This window comes from Parambassis ranga, chromosome 7, assembly GCF_900634625.1.
Source record: "Parambassis ranga chromosome 7, fParRan2.1, whole genome shotgun sequence".
Lineage (NCBI taxonomy): Eukaryota > Metazoa > Chordata > Actinopteri > Ambassidae > Parambassis > Parambassis ranga.
In genome coordinates, this window is record NC_041028.1 from 19,129,860 (window position 1) to 19,151,233 (window position 21,374).

General features: G+C 41.7%; 1 non-coding gene across 1 annotated transcript; it reads right to left on the reverse strand.

Annotated features, from left to right (window-relative positions):
* Positions 1 to 21,294: 21,294 nt before the first annotated feature.
* Positions 21,295 to 21,367, reverse strand: trnak-uuu (transfer RNA lysine (anticodon UUU)). The gene has a single exon. It is a non-coding gene; the product is annotated as a tRNA-Lys (tRNA).
* Positions 21,368 to 21,374: the final 7 nt, after the last annotated feature.

Genomic DNA, 21,374 nt, shown 5'->3' on the forward strand with positions numbered 1-21,374 from the left:
TCGCGGATTCTCGGCTGAGTGGAATTCTTTCCAATATCTGCTGGAGGAGACTTCGCTGTTGTAATGTTTCCTATCTTGCTGTGGACTCCGTAAATAAAGATCGGAGTTTATTCATTTGATACGAGCAAAAATTCAGTTACTATGGCAACAACCAACGCTCCACGCTTCACCTAATGCATGTCGCGGCACTATATACAGCTGTAGTGTAGTGTAGTGTTGTGTCCTCGTTGCGCTTTCTTCGGCTTTCTTGGGCTTTCTTCGTGCTCGGGCTTATGGTGACAGACGTTGAACTTATGTTAGGAACGTGCTGCTCCGCATTTTTTAACTGAACACCACTGCCTTCCACCATTATTGTTATTGTGGACTCACATGTGCGCGGGTGATGGTGAGAGTACGCCGCACACAAAAATGCGTCATCATGACGAGGCACTAATGGCCGTAATCGATAAGTGGCAAATATTAATCGATTACAGTTTTTCTGACGATTAATTGCACACGATACGATTTTGCACAAGCCTAGTCAAGCCTGACGTTGGTTGAGCATCAAAAAGAAGACCCACAACTGACAGGAGAGAAGAGACACCTGATTTAGAGTTGCTGGCAGTGAAATGCAGGACATTCTATCTGCAGCAGGAGATGTCTGTTTGTTACAGCTGTGTATATTCTACATACTGTTCAATCTGACGTAGCACTCGGCTACCTGCTGTTATCAAACAACAGAATACATATCCTAAAGGGTTTTTATCATGACTGGTGATTTTAACCACATTGACATGAAGACTGTGTTTTAAAGGTTTGAACAACATCTCAGATGCTCAACCGGAGTGGAAAGGACATTTGACCGTGTTTACACCAACATCCCTAAGGCATACAGAGCCTCACCTCTCCCTCAACTTGGACAGTCTGCTTACCCTCAAACTCCAACAATAAGAACAATTAAAACATGGCCTGGGGAAGCATCCATGCAGCTGCAGGACTGTTTTCAGTGCACTGACTTGAGTCTGTTTTCCAGCCAAGACCTTGAGGAGTGCATATCTACAGTTCACTTAGATGGTGTGTTGGTACTGTCACCATCACCAAATGCATCCCAAACAGGAAGCTATGGATGTCAAAGAAGGTTCAGCTTCTTCTGAGACATCGCAATGCAGCCTACCTAGCAATAAAGACATGTACAGTACTGCCAGACACAACCTAAAGAGAGGCAGACAATCATCACCAGACCATCATTTTTCAAACCATAAATACAGGCATCCATACAAGATAAGTGCCCTGCTGCTGTTGACCCCAAAGAGGTTCAAACAAGTGAGAGAGAACTGAGGTCAGTGTTCTTTCTCAAGTCACTCATTTGAAATGTTAGCCGCTGTCCAGCTAGCAGATGCTAGCAGCACGGCCTCTGGTCCTGGTTCACGTGTCGGGTTAAAAGTGACGCTAACTGCTGGGTTGGTAGTCACTGTGGTCCCTGCATGTTTGCAAAAGATGAGGACATCCTATATTTAAGCGCGTCTCTCGCTGTGCAGCGTGGTATTATAAAAATGTGTAAATATGTATAGGCTATGTGTGTGTGTGTGTGAACATTTTTCTCTGTTGCTGATTATTTTTCTGTTTATGTCACACAGGGAAAAATGGAGCCGTGTCCAGGAGGACTTGAAAATGCAGATCTGTCTGTGGAGAGCATCGTCACTGAAGGAACTCCTGTGCTTACTGATCATGGATCTGTTGTTTGGAAACTGTTATAAAGTAAAAAACTTTGGAAACTATTACCTCTCTTTCCTCATTTGTTAAAGTTATAGCAATGCTAACGTTTTGTTACAGACTCCATTTTAGTCTTAAAACTTTAGATGCTGCTCTATCAAACTTGTATTCGGAATTTTCTAATTCCGAATCGTTTCCGCATTCCAGGCTCTCAAAGTTGGAGTGGTTTTTGAGGTCTCCTCTGCTGTTACCATGGTGACAGGCTGACACACAGAGGCATACAAAGATCTGAATTGCTCTGATTCTCCAGCAATTCAGAGCAATCCTTCACATCAGCATTCAGAGCAATCTTCAGCTGCAGCAATCAAACTTGCATTTTCTTCAGGAAATGACCTTTCTAGTTATTTTACTTCCACAAGATTTCAGTTCTGCAGCATCAACTGAAACCTTGTCAGATGTGTCATCACTACAACGTCTAAGTAGATGGCTTCAAGGTCCTTTTCAATTTCCCAACTTTGCATTTGATGTTGAGCTGACACTTTGAGACTGGAATGTGGAATTTGAGAAGAAAAATTCTTCAACTGACAAGGAACCAAGAGCATGATATTTTACAAAAACATGCATCTACGATATATATGTTCAAGGTATATCCTAGTAATAAAGAGGTGGCAAAGGCAGCTGAGCCTCTTGTAGCTAAACACCCCTGTGTAAAATAAGCAGGATCTGACACTGGATGGAATGGCTGGAAGGACAGCAGTACCAAAATGAGAAGGGCTGGGTGTCAGGAGGTCACTGTAAATGTTGGGAAAAGCCCAAGTAACCCAGACAACGAGGCTTCTCACTCAAATATCAAGAGACCAAAGCGAACTGAAGTCAAGTTTCTGCCCAATTTCCGTGAAGGACAGAATTCATCATGTCTTGAACATCAGAGGCAAGCCTTTGTTGATGAATTGAAAAAGGACAGAAAGACACCTACCACTCTGGTAAAATGATGCAGACCACCATTGCCTTGCGGTGACAGAACATAGTTATGTCCTGCCCACCAGTGAAACAGAGTGGAGCCTCTGGCCTGCTCTTTGTATTCAATCTGAGGTAGAATGGATCAGACTTTTACTTTGGCAGTTTTTGTGTCAAATTGTGAGTAATTTGGACAAATTTTAATTACTCTTGAAGTACCTGTTGCTTTATTGTCCTCTTAATTTTTTTTATATACAGGTGTACGCAGAGTTCCATGATATCACCACAAGGCTTTTGACAGTTCTACATGCCCTTCCTGTTTATCTGAGAGAGGAAGTCACTGTTCACTGTTACACAATTTTGTATAACAGTCGTTTCTGGTCAATGGTAGAGATTTTAGGCTTCATTTTAAGGCTGACTGTAAAAAAGTAATAAATCAGTTGACACTGCTGAGCTGCTGAAGGCACAGGTTTAAAGATGCCCAATGTAATGTGCCCATAAATGTATTTACAGATTGGAATTCTTTATTACATCACTCTAATTTTGATATATTACCATTTCAAACAATAACTCAATGTAATTGTTGAAGTTGATTTACATGACAGTTGACGTGTCTGTTCTACTTAATGTAAGGTAATCATTCGCCAAACTCGCCAATATTTTAAGTTGTGTGAAAATGCATTTGAGTTTTATTAAGTCAACATTTTTACTTGAAGCCAATTAGGTGGAGATTATTAAAATGTACACTTAATGTGAACGATCTGTTTTTTTAAAAAATCCTTCACATAATTCAGTTCACTACTTACTATTTATTATAATTAGAGACATGAACAATATTTTTGAGTTGCATATAAATATTTGAGTTAAGTTAATTAGTTTATTATTAATTTAGGTGCAATCATTGACTACATATATCAGAAACTCTTAATGTTAAAGCATTGCTCACAATTATTTTTGAGTTCATTAACTCTGCTAACTGCTACTGCTAACTTATTTGGGTTTACAGTGTGACATCTTTCATTTCTTCCTGGCACACACCAGTGTTGCTGCCTGCCTAAAAACCTCCGCCATCATTCCTGTGCCCAAGCAGACCAACATCAGTTGTTTTGAACTATTACAGGTCAGTTGTACTTACACCCATTATTGCAAAACTGCTTTGAAAGACTAAATTCTCACTCTCCCCTAGACCCACATCAGTATGCATACAGGGAAAACAGAACATAAACTCCATTCCCAGTAGGCTAGTCATAAAAATGCTGGAGCTGAGTATCAGCAACCAAGTGTGTTTATTGACTAAGAAAGTCCTGTGACCGCCCACAGACAGGGACACTTCCTCAACCCTGACCCCCAGCACGAGTTTCTTAAGGATGTGTGCTGAGCCCCCTCCTCTAGTCAAGTCAAATTTATTTATAAAGCACATTTAAAAACAACTTTCGTTTGACCAAAGTGCTGAATACAGGAGTCAGTCATGCATTAATAAAATCAAAGTAAAATAATAAAAGTACAGTAAACAAGATAAAACATGCAGTTGAACATTGAGTCTGCTTTTAAACTCTTTTACAGACTGAGCAGATCTGACATGAAGAGGCAGACTGTTCCACAGCCGTGGGCCAGCCACTGCAAAGGCTCTGTCACCTCGGGTGATGAGCCTGGTGTTGGGGACTGACAGGAGGAGCTGGTCTGCTGATTTTAATGCTCTGGCAGGGGCATAAAGGTGCAGCATGTCTGACAGATAAAGTGGCGTGGTGCGATGCAAACATTTAAAAACAAATAATCAAATCTGAAATTGGACTCTAAAAGAAACAGGCAGCCAATGTAGCGAGACCACCTCTCTACCACTCTACACCCTGTACCCACACGACTGCACATCTGCTCACCCCAACAGCAGCAGGAGCTCCTACCTTCCTAAAATTGGGGAACAGAAGGTAGAGAGAGTGACCTATTAAGTTCCTTTTAAAGTTCAAATGCACTTTAAAAATAGTTAGATGCACATTGAGCTGTCTTAACCTGTTGTAGGCAATGGTAATTTCTTTTCATGATTTTACACCATTTCTAGTCCATATTTAATATTTCCACATTTACAATACAATACATGTGTGTCTGCAGTTTGTGTTATTTACATGAGACAATCAATTTGTTGTATGCGGCACATAAAGTCCTACGCATGCTGCATTCTTCAAAGATCATCAATCTGCCACAAACCAGTCCACACACAGACAGCCTACACAGTCAGCAGCAGCAAACTGTCTGTGATGCCACATGAAAAGTCTTGAGTTTGACAAACCTATAAGACTCTGAGCAACTCAAATGTAAGGAGAACAGGTGCAGCAGACATTAGGACTCATAATAAGTAATGATGATCAGCCCAGTGGAGGGGCGGAGGCTGTAAAACAACAGGAAAATAATAAGAAGAAATGGGACGGAAGATCAATAACCACGGTAAAGGTTTGGGGGGGGGGGATGTCTCCTTGGTGACAGCAATCATTAACATGAAGTGCCAACAGATGCCATGGCTGCCGGAAGCCTAATCTGGCAATTGACACCCCTGTCATGTCTGTGCAGGTTCCAACGGGTCGGGCGGTGCAGCTTAGCCCACCTGACACCTTCCCTGTGTGCACACAGAGGAATAAACACTGCATTAACATACTACTCCTGCACACAATATTGGTCATTCATACTCTGTACAATGTTGTAGTAACCATATGGGCATACAGTGATGTACATACCCAGGACACACCTGATGCATGCTGGGATAGGGATGAGCCATTTTAAGAAACCTGAGTTGTACAAGAGGAACACAGAATAAATCCTGCAGCGCTTTCCTCTGTGCTTGGTGTCTGGTGAAAACACAGCCACCAAGCACAGCCCTTTTTTGCACAGCCCTTAGATTGATTCGTTTTATGTCTGGGCCCCAGACGTTGATGCTTGGACAGGACATTTGTGAGCATGAAATACCTATTAGCCTGCACTAGCCTTAAATCCACACTTTTTTTGATTTAGTATGTAACAGTTTCTCATACATCTGTACATGTCTTCACTGGTGGACTCATAAGCAACACTGCCCCATTAAAATTTACTTCAATATGCATCAGTTGCTGTGATTATGTTGGTTCATATCATAGGTAGTCTCTCAGATGTCACATCAGCATACTTCCTGGAGCCCTGCTCTGGTCTCCACCTGCTTAACCTCATGCCCTGCTGTCCTCCAGGGGCCCTACCTGTCAGCATTTGATTCTATAGAAACGCGTAGCTGTCCCTGGATATGGACGTCAGTTCATAGCAGGTCTGCCAAATGCATCCAGGCACTCTCATATCTGTCTCCAGCGACTCCAATCCCCTTTCCCTCCTCCCTCTGCTGCCACTATTCACACTTTCATCCCTCCCTGAGGGCCATCAATAATGCAACGTGGAGCTTCTCAAGCAGCGTATGCACACACACATACACACCAATATACACAAACAAGCCCCAGACACACAGTCTTGAAAATACATACACACACACACACACACAAGGAAGGTTGAGTTCACTCAGTGTCCCCTGTGTGATTTATAGACGGGCACCGTTAGGGGCTCCTCCAGTAGAGACCATTATCATGCAGGCAGGCACATCTGCAGACATCAATAAGTAAGGCAGGGGGTCGAAGGGGTCCCAGGGTCACCCCCTGTGGGGTACCTCTGGTGTCAGCAGGATTCCTCTCAGACTGTCACAGCCTTTCACGGGGGGCTCCCACAACAAATAGCGCCTCCTTGTCGTCGTTCCACCACGGCTGTCAGTCAGTCTGTTGTTGGTTGAAGAAAAGAGCAAGGGGCCTCTCTAGGACATGTGTATTAACAGGAGAGGGGCCAAAGAGCAGCTCCAAAACATGTGCACCAGGGCTCTATGTTAGAACACAACTGAAACTGGTTCACCATGCAATTCACTTCCTAAAGGACAGCGGAAAACCATTCCACGGGTCTTCAGGCTAGCAGTTATAACAGAGGAAAATATGTTTTTGTTTGTGCAATATTTAGAGCAGTACAATTCATAGTGATAAAAGCGGTTTCTGTTCTGTTCTGTGATCTGAAAAAATAACTCAACTACAAACTGCAATTTAATTGTTATTTGGGTGGAATGATCCTTTAACTTCTTAGTGGTGCACAGCAGAAAACATGTTGAAGGAAGGAGTGAGCTGACCTTGTAATATAACACTACACTCTTGTTTGATCACTATGACTACTACTGGAGTTAGAGCAGAGAACTGGCTCACCGAACTGCATGAACAGCAGTAGTTTTGTGATGGCACTGGTTGTCATGGCAACAAGAGTAGTAGTAAAAAACATGGTTTCCAAGAGTAGAGTAACATATAATAATATAATACATAGTATACATATATATACATATATACATATATACATATATACATATATACATATACATATAATACATATAATACACATTGACACACATCATGTAGCAGCCTCCTGTTCATCCACGTGCAGGTGGATGCTCTAGAATGACACATTGTATTTAGACAAAACAACCATTTAAACTAAAATGTTGTGTAGTTGCACTACCTTGTAAAGGCAAAATACATTAACCCACTAGCTGCTATGACAACTTAATATCAGAAGGGTTAGAAATGCATTTAGAAGTGTCTGGAAGCTGAAGCAGAAACGGTTAACACAGAACACGTGGACAAGCAGTCGAGTAGGACGCTCTATTCAAATGTTTCATTTAGATGAATTATTTTACTTACTCCACATGTCCTTCCCACGACAATGACAGGTTCTGTATACTAAGAAACTTTCCAACAAAAAAAATAATGTTGACGTGTGATAGATGGTGCAGTAAGATATTTAACCAGCAGATGCTGCTATTCGGCCTCATCGTGACACAGGCTTATTTTACTGTCTATGCATACATATAGGGCTGGGCGGTATGACCAAGATTCTATATCACAGTATTTTTCTATTATTATAACGGTTTCCGGTATTTGACCGTATTTTCTTTCCTCATGCATGACGTGTTAACTGCATTGATTGTGAGAAGTTTACGCTATTCCACGGTCATGAGAATTGTACAAAAAAATATTTTTTGTAAAAGGACTACCTTAACTATAAAGCGCTGCGGGACACGCTGATTAGTGAGACATTTATGTAACATCACCAGTCAGGATTTCCCCTGCCTCTAGGTTACTGATACCTGGGATAGCTCCAGGCCCCTCAGCTCGGCATTTAATCACTGTGCCTATGAAGCTCATCCAATAGTTCAGTATCATGGGAGTGTACTTAGTCAGGGCTCTAGACTAAGTTTTTGCACTGGTGCACTTAACTTTTTTTCTTAGGTGCACCGGCACAAAATTTAGGTGCACCACTTCACACTTCACACCGCAGTTTATTTTTATCGCTGTCCATATATTTTTGTACACATCAGTACATTTTGTACATATGAACTGAATAATCCAACCCATCCATCCAGCCATCTATCCATTTTTTCCCGCTTATCGGGGGCCGGGTCGCGGGGGCAGCAGCCAGACACCCAGACTTCCCTCTCACCAGACACTTCTTCCAGCTCCTCCAGGGGGATCCTGAGGCGTTTTTATTTTTAATGTACTGATAGTTTAAATTATGGAGAAACTAGCCAACAAGATTTGAGTTGATACAGCATTCTTCAGTTCCCTATTTGCTTTCTCTCTGTGTTTTCTGGCTGTCGCTCCTCACTTATCTATCTGCCAATGTGAATTAAAAAATTATTAAAATCATATACACATTTATTTATTAAATAAGTTGTGATTGTGATATATATTTACCACACAGGTCAGATAACACTGTCCATCCGACCTGTTGTTCAGTCTGTTATAATGCTACGAGCACGTCACGCCCCCCTCCCTGAACATGACCGGCTCGTTATCATCTGTCATTCAGGTCAACAGCAAATTAGCAAAACCCGCATAGTAGCAACAACTTCTCCTCCGCTCCGGCAGACAGTCTCGGTCTTACTGCAGCAGACACGTTTTAAACATAAACACGGGAGGTCCCACCCTTCACTGTCTCTGATTGGTTTAGACCACGATATGGGCCTGATGTGTTTCTGTTGTTGAACCACAGGGAGACTTTAAGAGTCGCGGAGAATGTGTTTCCCTCTAACAGCTGGTCGCACCGGTGCGACCTCAGATATTTTTTGGTTGCATAATAGAGAAATTAGATCACATGTGCGACCAAATTGTGATTTTACCTTCTTATTTATGATTCATTTATGATTCAAGTATATATATTTTATATATTTTTGTAGGCAAATGTGATGCATTTGTATCACACATGACATGTCTGCTGCATCTTCTAAAAGTTCTTTGTAACAAGAAAGTAAGAAAGTTAATTTGCTAACATGGGACTGAACGACAGGGCTTGGTCAAATTTGCTGAAAACTTGCGGTGATTGGTTAAAACGGCTGCTACAGGTCCCTCCTTCCACCTGGATTACCTGTGTCTAATTTGCCTCGTCAGCTCTTAACACTCCTCCCCAAATTGTACAATCACCTTAGTGATACTAGCGTGAGGCCAGTGTTTGTAGTAAATTCTGAGAAGTTGTGCTTGACTGACACCCTTGTTATTGCCTCTGGACCACTAGCTTTCTCCACTGCTGGCTGCCCGGCTGTTCGTTCAGGAAATTCACTTCTCACAGTACCTCCATCTGTTAAACCTCACCTAAACTGTCAACAAGTCTGACCCCTGCTTTTTGGGTCCACTCCAATCATCCACCTTCGACACTGACTTCAGGAACTGTACACTCCCATACATCAAATGGTTAGAAATGAGGAATGTTGCCAGTCAACTTAACTACAGTGTCTGTGATGTCACTCAAAAGGTTTTTGGAAAACTATTTTCTGTCTGTATGGCAGGATCCAACCGTCACCATGTTGTATTGTAGACCACTTAAAAACTGCTACAGGCATAAATGTGAAAGCTGGCAGTAATGGAAGCAGGAGGTGTGTGTTTTAAGTCAGTTAAAGTGGTGATGTCCATAATAATATGTCTTGGTATCATTAAAACAGGTAAGATTCTCCAGTCCAGTGGAACATTTTAAAATGGGGATTCAGTTTCTGAGCCAGCCCCTATTGGCCGCATAGCAAACTGCAGTTTTTTTTTTTTTGCCCCTAGAAGTTGCAGATTGGGTACCACTTATAGAATGCAAATAAGAATGGATAAACCTTCAGTGTCACCCACAGGTTTCTCAAGAGCACTTCAGAAGCTCCAGTGACATCAGCTCTGCTTTGATTACTTAGGATTGTTTTTGGAGCCAGCCTCAGGTGGCCACTAAAGGAACTGCAGCGTGGTTTCACATTATGTTAGATTCCAGTAGAAATGATTTGGTCATGTTGGGTTTTTTTTGTTTTTTTTTTAATCTTTATCAATTTATCCATTCCATTTTCATCTCTGGTATTCTGGTATTGGAGGATTTTTTAATGAGGTAAAATATAAGCCACTTATCAAGACCACTAATCCACCAGAGAGCAAAAAACTATTTTTCATAATTATTATATGAGGATATTAAAAGAAAATGAATATTGTCTGTATGCTCAAGTTGGCGATCAAAGAGCCCATTGAGAAGCAGGAGACACCTCCTTGAATGTCTAATAAGAGCTGTGCTTCAATAAACTGCTGAAGTCTGCATCACTTGTACTGTAGATGCTCTGTGTGTGTGTGTGTGTGTGTTCACATCTTTGACTTCTCTGCGTATTAAACAGGCAGAGTGCTGCAGTAAGAAGAAGAAGAAAGAGAATGAGCCAGCCAGCAAGCAAATGAATGGAGTAGGGAGAACAGAAAGAAAGAGACTGTCAAAGTCAAACAAATTCAGAGGGATCAATGTGCAGACCTTGCCTGGCATATCCAAAGGGGCGCCAGACTCAAAGCTCTTCAAGCCTGCAGTTCAAAGTGGTGACACGTCCATTAGAATTTCTAATTCTGATCGCATTGACAGGTCTACGGCTGCAGCGCGGAGAGAGAGAGAGAGAGAGAGAGAGAGAGAACTGACAGGAATCTAGGGCAGTTCCATGCAGGAGAGAGAAAGACGATCTAAAAACTGGGGAATTAACAAATGAGTCTTGAAAAGTATGCACACATTAATTCATGTTGGTGAAACAAATATACACTGGTGCCCATCCACATATACATAGTATGTGTTAAATGTGTTGTTTGGGGCAGGACTTTTCAACATGGTGCCCAGGAATGGAGGGGAGAAAGGGAAAGTTTTGCCATGTGAAACATGTCTCATGTATTAATTAAACGATAATACACTTAAAGAACACGATGTAACTGCAAGTCAGTCACACTTCTGTGAAATCAGCCTGTCCAGTTAGGATCAACACTGATTGTGAATCAGTTTCAGCTGCTGTTGTGCAAATGGAACAGACAACAGGTGGAAATGAGAGGCAGTTATCAGGACAGCCCCTATAAAGGAGAGGTTCTGCAGGTGCTGACCACAGACCATTTCTCTGCTCTCATCCTTTCTGCCTGATGTTTGATCACTTTTGCATTTGTCAGTGCTCTCACCCCACGAGGTAGCATGAGGCGGTGTCTACAACCCACACAAGTTGCTCAGGTAGTGCAGCTCATCCAGGATGGCACATCAATGAGAGCTGTGGCAAGAAGGTTTGCTGTGTCTGTCAGCACAGTGTCCAGAGCATGGAGGAGAGACCAGGAGACAGGCCAGTACACCAGGAGATGTGGAGGGGGCCGTAGGAGGGCAACAACCCAGCAGCAGGACCGCTACCTCCTCCTTTGTGCAAGGAGGAACAGGAAGAGCACTGCCAGAGCCCTGCAACATGGCCACAGACTCCATGAGAGCGGTATGAGGGCCTGACATCCACAAGTGGGGCTTGTTCTTACAGCCAAACACCGTGCAGGGCAGAATCACCTTGTGAACAACTTGGTGCAAATCGAAACTGAAACTTAATGTTTTAATGTAGATTTTTTTCAGTTGATATAATTTTTTGTTTCAATAGTGAAATTCTTTTGAATAAATTGTTTGTTGTTTAGGTTTCATTTCAACAAACAAACATATTTAACATTTTATTATTTTCAGTATCAGATTATTTGATTTCAGATTAAAATCTTAATTTTTAACAGCTTCACATCTTTTTTCTTCAAGTTCAGGACTTCTGTTTTCAGATTTACTTTTCAGGTTTAAATGTCTTCTTCACTTTTACCTCTCCTTTTTTTCACTTTTAAGGTTATGGCAGTATGGACTGCTAAGTGACAGCATGACAATGAAGGCTGGTGCCTTCAGGGAACATTAGACATGGTGGCTAGTCGTGGTTAATTAAACTCATTTTATCTATCGTACTGACATGACCAGCTGTGGAACATTGACACCAGGCAAGATGTTTTAAAACAGACCTGGTAACAATTGCAATATTGGGTCAACACATTATGGTATATTCTACTGTCAGTGTTTGCATGGCCGACATTGTCATGGCACAGTGAACTCAGCGCAGCATTCTAGACTCGGCAACCATGGCCTCCGCTCCATCAGTACAACAAACAAACTTTCTTTCAGTATAGCTTTCAAATAAATTTGTCTGAAATCACCTTCAGTATTAAAACGGAGTGGTTTTTATCTACAAAAGGTGCATTGTATTAGCATATGTGGTAAACTTGTTAAGTTTAATAAGTTTTGTTTGTACTACATCAATCCCAGTGGGGGAAATTATCTATTTGAACTGAACATTTTTCTAAGATGTATGTCCAAAATTTGAATTAAATAAATTTGGGATGCAAAGGTAGGGCCTGCCATAAATGCGACGTAGAATTTTCCTTTCCCACCTGTTTAGAACTTCTTGGCTTTTCTGCATAAGAGTCCATGTTTCACAGCCACGAAACAAAGTTATCAGTACGATACTCTCAATCTACTAGCCATCCCTAAAAAGCTGTTCAACCTAACTCCTCATCATCATTAGAAGCATTGTAATCAATAGAGGAGGAACCCTACTCAACAGAACTGTGCTATGCTGAGTATGTTGACTTACTGGTGAGAAATAAGAGAAGCTTTTAAGGAGCTGGATGTTGAATCACAATTAGCTGGCCTGAAAGTTAATGAAGAGAAGACCAAGTATATGCTAGTGACCCATAACCCAGTTGCAGTCAATACACCTTTTGTGTATTCGATTCGAAGTCGATCGCTTCAAGTACCAAAATCAGTGCTGGGAATCGCATTTCTTACAACTCACTGCACATACTGAAATCAAAACTCCTGTCGAGGAGGACCAAAGAGACCATCTACTGGGTAGCCATAATTTGACAAAAGGCTTACTCAATTTGAAAGATGCACCTATTAGGGCTGAGCAATATAACGAATACACTCGATGTATCGCAGCTCGTCCCCTGTGGAATGTACAAAATGACTATATCGTCAATATTTGAGTTTACATTCAACTGTCACAGCTGCTTTTAGTCGTGGGCATCAAACTACAGGTTTTTTCCCCTCACTCTCTCATCTCCACTCACAGAGAGAAAAAACAAGCACACTTAGTTATTTGTACTGTGTATCTTAACTGATAAAACTAGCTGACAGCTTGCAAAGATTTAGTTTAATATTATATTTTTTATTATATATTATTTTGTGGGCAGCAGTGGCTCAGTGGTATAGCAGGGTTGTCCAATAACCGGAAGGTTGGTGATCCCAACTCCTCCCTAGTCACTGTTGTGTGTCCTTGGGCAAGGCACTTTACCCGCATAGCCTCCAGTGTACTCACTGGTGTATGGCACTCTTTGCTGGGCTGCCTTAAGCAATTTCCCTATTGTGGGACTAATAAAGGTTTCTTAATTAATTTAAATTCAATATATCGGCCCGTCATTGATGATGGACTTATGTTAGCAGTTGCTTGGCCACATGGGGAGAGGCGAGTCAGATTTTGATCTGACCTGTCTCGTGGGGGGAGGGGGGAAGAGCTGTAAGCATCCCTTACAACAGGTCTTCCCTCCCTGGTGGGAGAGTTCACAAACTGAGTGGCCGTAGTATTTTTTAGCTGTGATGTTATTGATAGTAGATAATTTACTGTCCCTGGTGTGCAGAGCGGAGCAGCTCTCCAACTCTCACACACACACGCAGGCAAACTGAAGCAGGAGCACGACAGGCAGATGTTTAAAAAAAATAAATGTCCAAAAGAGTGATTACACTTTTCTGGAGCTGATGCCAACAATGCTTGTCCTAAGTGCACCAAGTAATTTGTTATAACCATGTATTATTTTAATAATTGTAGTGTGATGGCTGAACAGAAACCTAATCGTTATGACAGCATTTTACTGAGCCAACACAAGGGAAGGCCAAGTGCAGTGAACGCCACCACTAAGTGTCACCACCTCCAGACTTACTGCAGACAAGATGCAGATTGGAGAGACAACAAAAAATGTTGTCAAAAAATGTTTAAGATGGGTTTGGGCAGTCTGTGTTTCCTCTATAATGTACACACAGCACCCCATATTGACAGAAAAACACTTGTTTTTCAATTGTTGAATTGTTGAGATTTTTGCAGTATTAAAAAAGAAACATGGTCCTAAGTATCAGAGCCTTTGCTGTGACTCTTTCTGATCATCCTTCAGATGGTTCTACACCTTCATCTGAGTCCAGCTCACAGTGCATGTTAGAGCACATGAGGATCATGAGGTCAAAGGAACTGCCCGAAGAGCTCAGAGACAGGTTTAACATCAAACACAATATACATATAGCCTATATATACAGTACATAGTAAGGGGGTCCCTGCACCCTCTCTCTTATCAGTTTGAGGGTCCTTTGTCTGAACGTTAATCATGCCTTTATGTATACTAAATAGACATATTTTGAATAAGCCGCAGAAATGGTTAGCAAGACAACTTAGGCAGAGGGAAAATGATAGGGCCATCCACTCCATCAAAGAAACTTATTAAATCTCATGAGAGCATTAACAGTTTTTTAGGCAGTTTTATTAACAACTATATTTTGAAACTGCAGCACCAGATAAAACAGATCAGTTCTCTGCAAATAATGTCCATTGAGTTTCCCATCTGACCTCATCCATCACTATAGAAAACAAGAAGGTAACTCAAAGCTGATACTTGATGGAACACCACCTCCACCTTGAACTAGGCCTGTCACGATAAACTTTGCTCAGCGATTAATTGCCACAGAAAATGATTGCGATAAGCGATAACATTGTCTTTTTCAGACCATTTTCAACTAATATAATGATAACGACATTATAATGCATAATAAGTACACCTTTTCAAAGATCAATAAACTTTTTTTAGAACATTTAACACTGGAAAGGCCCCCAATCATTATTATCATTGTTATTAAAAATAATATTATCATTGTTAATATTATTATGAGTAGTGGTAGGCCTATTACCATAGCTTATCTTAGCATAGTCAATGGAGTTAAGTTAGGGATGCACCGAAATGAAAATTCTAAATCTGATAGTCACATATAGTAGTAAATAGTAAATCAGAACAGCATAGCCTGTCTATGATTGGTGGCACTGCAGGATCTCACTGAACACATCAGACAACGAGGGCGCGCTGTGCGCTTCTCTGTCTCTAAGTGGGTTCTACGCATCCACACAGCCTGGATCATTTCTTGTGCGCGCTGCTTTATTCCCACAAGTATGATCTTTATAACGCAGATCAATGCTTTCACTCCGTGGTCCATCTCCACCTCTTTGCTTAGAAGACGCTTTAGTGCTGCGTTTAAAGGAATAATGTCAGCTGCAGATGCATCAGAGTAGCTGATCTCTTTAGTTAGCTGCTCAAATGGGGCAAGAAAAAGACACCGCAGACATGTTGGAGCATCCAGACAAGCCCATGCTGATTGCGTCATCACAAAGTCCTGTTTCGGCCGAAAACTTTTGGTGGCGGAAAAATCTTTGGTGCATCCCTAAGTTAAGTCTAACCAACTAGCATGTCATGAGCAACAGAAAGCGAAACAACACGCACTCTCTACCTGCTGGTGGGAGTGGGCTCACCTGCGTGCACAAGTGTGTTTGTGTGTGTTTGTGTATGCGCATCGGGCCGCTGTGCGCAGACAGCTGCAGTACATTTTAAAAACGCCATGTAGACAGAAACCACATAAAAGAAATTGATAGCAGAGATGGCACAAGAGGACTAGAATGGGTGGTGGTACCGCGAGTGCGGCCAGTAAGAAGGCAGAGAACTTCACTAGTACACTTCACTACTACAATGTGGACTCTCTCTGATAGCGAGCTGTAGCTATACGTAAGCATGTTTAGTCTCGTGGTGAATTGTGTCAAAGTGCTGAACCGGTGTTGTGCTCCTTCAGAGCTCTCTGTGTTGCTGTAACCAGCGTCCAAGCCCTGCAGCTCTGGGACGCACCATGGCGACGCAGCCAGCGAGCTGACAACGGTCTGCTCAGAACATCCCGTAAATGTTACACAATGAGTTCAAAAATAAGAACTACCTGTTGATTTGACACATTTTAAGACAGAAGCCGCGGGCATTATTAAATCTGACGGCCGGACTTTGCACCCTTTATACGCTACGACGCACCGGAGTGACGCCTTTTGTCATCCAGCCTCTTAATTGATGTATTGCTTATCGTGACAGGCCTACTCGAACTCCTCTGTCTGACCTACAGCAGATCTCACTACTGCTGTACTCCTGTCATACATATTCTGAAGAACTTCTCTGTCACTCCTGACTCCTTATACCAGGGGTGTCCAAACTTTTTTTGGGGAGGGCCAGATTCGATAATGCGAAACTCTCCGAGGGCCAACAGTCCCCGATGTCATTATTTTAAACAATAAAAACTGTGTATGCCGTTTTGTAATATGTTCTTACACAGCAAACAAAATAGCATCGTAGCATTCAGATGAACACATCAGAAAATGTTATCTGAAACGTTACACAATAAGTTGTTTGATTTACTCTGTTTGGCTGGCGGGCCAAAAATAACACATTTTAAGATAGAAGCCACGGGCCATAGAGAATCCGACCGCGGGCCATAGTTTGGACACCCCTGCCTTATACAGTACCCTAGCTCCTCTCCTGGAACCCTGCCATACACTTTGTAACACACTGTGTGGCAACAACATAGCCCACACTGCTAGTGTTACTAGTGTTTTACACCAGTCCCTGTAACCATGTTCATGTTACTCCTCTCCATGATCTTCTGGAGGACAGTTCACCACAACCAAACAATCATAATCAATCAATTATATGCCAGCTTTCAATATATCTGAATATTGTTTGCCAAAAGTCCAAATATAGGCAAAGACATGGAATGCACATAGAGCTGACTCACATTTTAAGAGGCTGTTCAACAGTGTGGCGCTACAATTACCTTTGACGTTGGGCGCCGTGCAGCCAGCGGATGGTGGTGATGCTCGGCCTTCAGTAACGCGAAGCTCCAGCGTCATTGCAGGTCCTTAGTCAAATCCAAACAAGTTATCCACAACGTTATCTGACAGCTGTCGGCAGCTCCCAGCTCCGGTGTGCCAGAGACTGCAAAGCCACAAAACAAAACTTGCATAATATGTATACATATTAGGTGAGGTGCTTGGGCCCCAGAAATGACCGGGCTAACACGCTAAATTTGATGCTAATATACTCACTAGCCTACCGGTTGTGTTCAGCAGAAAGTGTGAAGACTCGGCTTCAGTAACACAGCTGGTGGTTTATTCCATTCCAGGTAATAATGTGAATCTCCATGTCCATGTGAGCGAGTCAAACATGCGCGCAGAATACTGTATAAATACAGCCGTCACCAGCGCTAATGTTTGTGCGCTCACACTTTGTCCTTCCGGGATCGAACACCGGACCCACACACCCCAATTAACAACAGTGCCACCTAGTGAAGGATTACAGTCACCACATTGGAGTAACATTTATAAACACAATGTGAACTCAGGGAATTAGGACTAAACAGCTGTGAAACCTGTAGTGAAGTAATATTTTGATCTAAAATATTCTACTCATTTTCAGCAGAAATGTGAAGCCTGTGCATCTTGAAGTGGTCCTATTATAAACTGCATTCACAAAAATGAATTGGATGTGAGGTGACAAGACTTTTGTAATTTCACTGCCAGCATCTGAGCTTTCAGCCTTGTGATATGTGACTGCATTAGTCTCAGGAGAAATAACTTGAAAGTCTTTGTATTACTCAAAAGTGCCAACTGCAGTAACTTAAACAGAACTGTGTGATTATAATGATATTAATTACACCTGCAATGTTCCTGGTACGTCTGCTGTGAAAAGGTTCTGGCTGGCTGGTAGGTGAGAGACAGCTCCAGGTACACATGCTGAGGAGCTGATTACAGGACTAGGAGCAGGTGTAGTCAGCTATGGAGGACCATAACGACACCTTAGTGAGCAAGACAGTGAGCCAGACCCATCAGCACACTCACATCAGCCATGGCTGAGACAGGTGAATAAGACTGATTATCTGTTACCATGGTAACTGTCAGTGAGTGGTGTATTAGGCAGCCACATTTTAGGCAAAGTTAATTTTATAGTTAGGAAAACAGTAGTGGCCTTCAGGGGCGTTCCCAAAATGAACCTATAACAGGATCATGGATCATGTTTGAATGTAGAGGAGACTGTGGAGTGATAAAGGGAGAGTGGGGTGTGGGTGGTGGTGGGTGGTGGTGGGGTGCATTGGACAGGAAATCTGTGGGATTTACAGTTTAATCTGCTTAGGCACTTCCCTGTCGGCCGAGCTGCAGACTGTGAGCTGAGAGGAGTATATGTGCTAGCTTAGCGCAGCTGTCAGGAGCTGCCTGCCACCAAATCGATACACCCCCGCCCCCCACCCCACCTTTCTCTCTCATGCCTCCCCCCACCACCACCACCGCCGCCGCCGCCTGCTCAGCCTCAGCCTTCAGCCTCTCCTCCTGCCAGCACTAAATCAATGAATCCTGAAGCTTATTAGCAGGTTCAAGCGTAGGTCATTTCACACAGCCTGAGGACATTTTTAACCAATGAACATAATCATATTTACTGTAGAACACACCGTGGGCACAAGAATGTTGTTGATGTCTGTACTTTCCAAGAATGTGGGGGCTAAATGATCCTTTATGATTCAATATAATGTTAATCTTCTTATTAATTATATAGTTTGGCTTTTTTTGGACACTTTTTCCATTCAGTTGTGGGTTTCACTGCCTCCCACCCATTTACATCCTGCCTCAGAGTGCCATAAGTGTATAATATATCATTTGCTATACTTCCAGCTAAAACCTACCTTACAGTCTTTGTTTTTTAGCTGTAAAATATTATATATCATCAAAAAAGTAAGTCATAATTTAAAACACAGAAATCCCTTTGTTTGGGGTTTTAGTAAGATGTAGCCTACACATAAAAACATGTTTCCACTGATTTGTTAAATGTGTCTACAAAATTACATGAGAGCTAAAATGCACTCTACATTTACTCAATTATTGTAACGAGTTAGGCTTTTTCTGATGGATTTTAGTTTTTCACTTACCGTACCTAATATATCGAAGTAATAATAACTGCAGCAAGTAACTCACACAGGTATAATTATAAGTATTTATTGGGACTTCATGCTTTTTTGTAACTAAAATGTATAATGTGCTCTGTTAGTGTAGTAAGTAAAATAAAATCAAAAAACAAAAGGTTAAATAAATAAAAAAGAAAATACAATTTAAATTAAATAACTAAATTAAATGTAGAGTTTGGTCTAATTAATAGGTTCCTTAAATAATCTTTCATTTAAAAAAAGGAATGTGCTTTATGTGTTTTATTCCTTGCAGCTCATCATGCATCATATATTATACAGCATCTGCTTCACCGCCAGTGGTGGATCTCACCTCCTAACTGATTTCAGATTAATCAAGCTACTACAAAGAAACTGACACATGACTCTGAGGCATTTGGGGCCCCTGACGGTGGGCCCCTGGCGGTGGGCCCCTGCAGTGTCATTCTTGCAAACCAAGTCCATCCATTGTGTGTACTGTAACATAATTGAAGTCTTAATGTCTTGAAGACTGAACTAAAATGCAACCATAGTCAAATTGTAATGCTGCACTGTTGGACCCAGCAAGTGAGCCACAAAGACTGTGAAACACTTCAGAATTTGAGATAAACAACGCAATACCCAACAACATCATCATTAGCACTCTTTATGAAATCCACACTTTCGTTATGGTTCCACTGAAAGTCAACAAACTTGACAACTATTGATTTAGTGTCATGAACTCCAAGCTGTTGTAGAAGACATCCAACAAGAAATAACAAAGGGGCTCGCCTGAGCTATCCAGGCTCTGTAGGCAAACAAACAAACAAACAAACAAACAAACAACAAACAAACAAACAACAAACATACAAACATACATACATACATACAAACAAACAAACAAACAAACAAAATGTCACCTAGGTTTCTGAAGCACTGTTTTGAGTCTTTATGGGAGGATCCAACTGTCGGCATGTTAGCAGTATCAACGTCCACTTGTGAGTGGAATGAATTTTAGGTTGTAATATAATTAAAACAGTTAACAGTTGAGAACAAAGGAAACTTATCAGTAGACTTGAAGCTAAAGCTCTCCTAACTGAGCTCCCCAGGTTATGTGCTTTAAATATTGGAAAACAAAACCAGAGAGAACTGAATCCAGGCTGTTTAACAGCTCCAAAAAGCGAAAAAACACAACCAACACATCTAAATCCTGACATATTCAAAGCCATTATAGATTTCATTTCCCCCCTCCTGAACTTTCAGCTTTGGTTCCACTGAATGTCTACTCATTTGTACCTTTCCCTCCAGGGAAGAACATTATCAGACTGAAAGCCCTTTTGTTTCGTTTTGCCTCTAATTCACAAAGATCTCATGTCCATCCATCTTCTAAATTCACTTTGTCCTGTAGTACAGGTCACAAGTGGAGCTAATCAGCTATCTACGGGCAAGAGGTGGAGTACACCCTGGTTTTACATTTTTTGAGCAGAGCCTGGAAAGCTTAGTCGGGAGAGCATCAGACTTTTAATCTTGGTAGTTCTTTGGAATTTAAGAGACTAAACCAATAGTTCAATAGTTTCGGTGGAACCATAACTAAAGTGCTGATTTCAGTAAGAGAACATTCTGAAGTGTGTTTCTGAGTGTTTCACAGTCTTTGTGGCTCAGTTGGTGGAGCATCAGACTGCAATATGAAAATAATGTACCACCTCTGTATTTTCTGCAGTCTGTCAAATTATAGTCCTGTCTGAAGGACAAAGTCAAAGCATGCTCTTTGCAATAATAATTCCTATACTAATAAGTATAAGTACTCATAAGTATATGTGCATACAGAGCCTTGACAGCTCAATTATTTCAAAATTCAATAGCGGCATTGGAGAATTGGACACGTCATTTGGCCCGTTTTGGGGCCCCTGCAGTGTTATTCTTGCAAACCAAGTGCATGCTCACATGCAGCATACACATACTTAGGTTTTGTGAAATTATACTTACCACTTTAGCTCTGAAGGCAGTGGAGCAGCTTGCCAAAAGGTGAATCAAACCCTACTGTATGTCGCACCAAACGAAGTCCCATAGCACCTCCAAGTGGTTGTAGGGGTGTATGTTGTGCATATTGTGCATCATTACATGGGGGTTGTTCAGGCTTTAGGCTTTAAATGTGGGTGCAAGACAATCGAAGACAGGTACCAAGAACTGTAAATAAATAGGACTCGCCTGAACAGGGACTTGAACCCTGGACCCTCAGATTAAAAGTCTGATGCTCTACCGACTGAGCTATCCAGGCTCTGTAC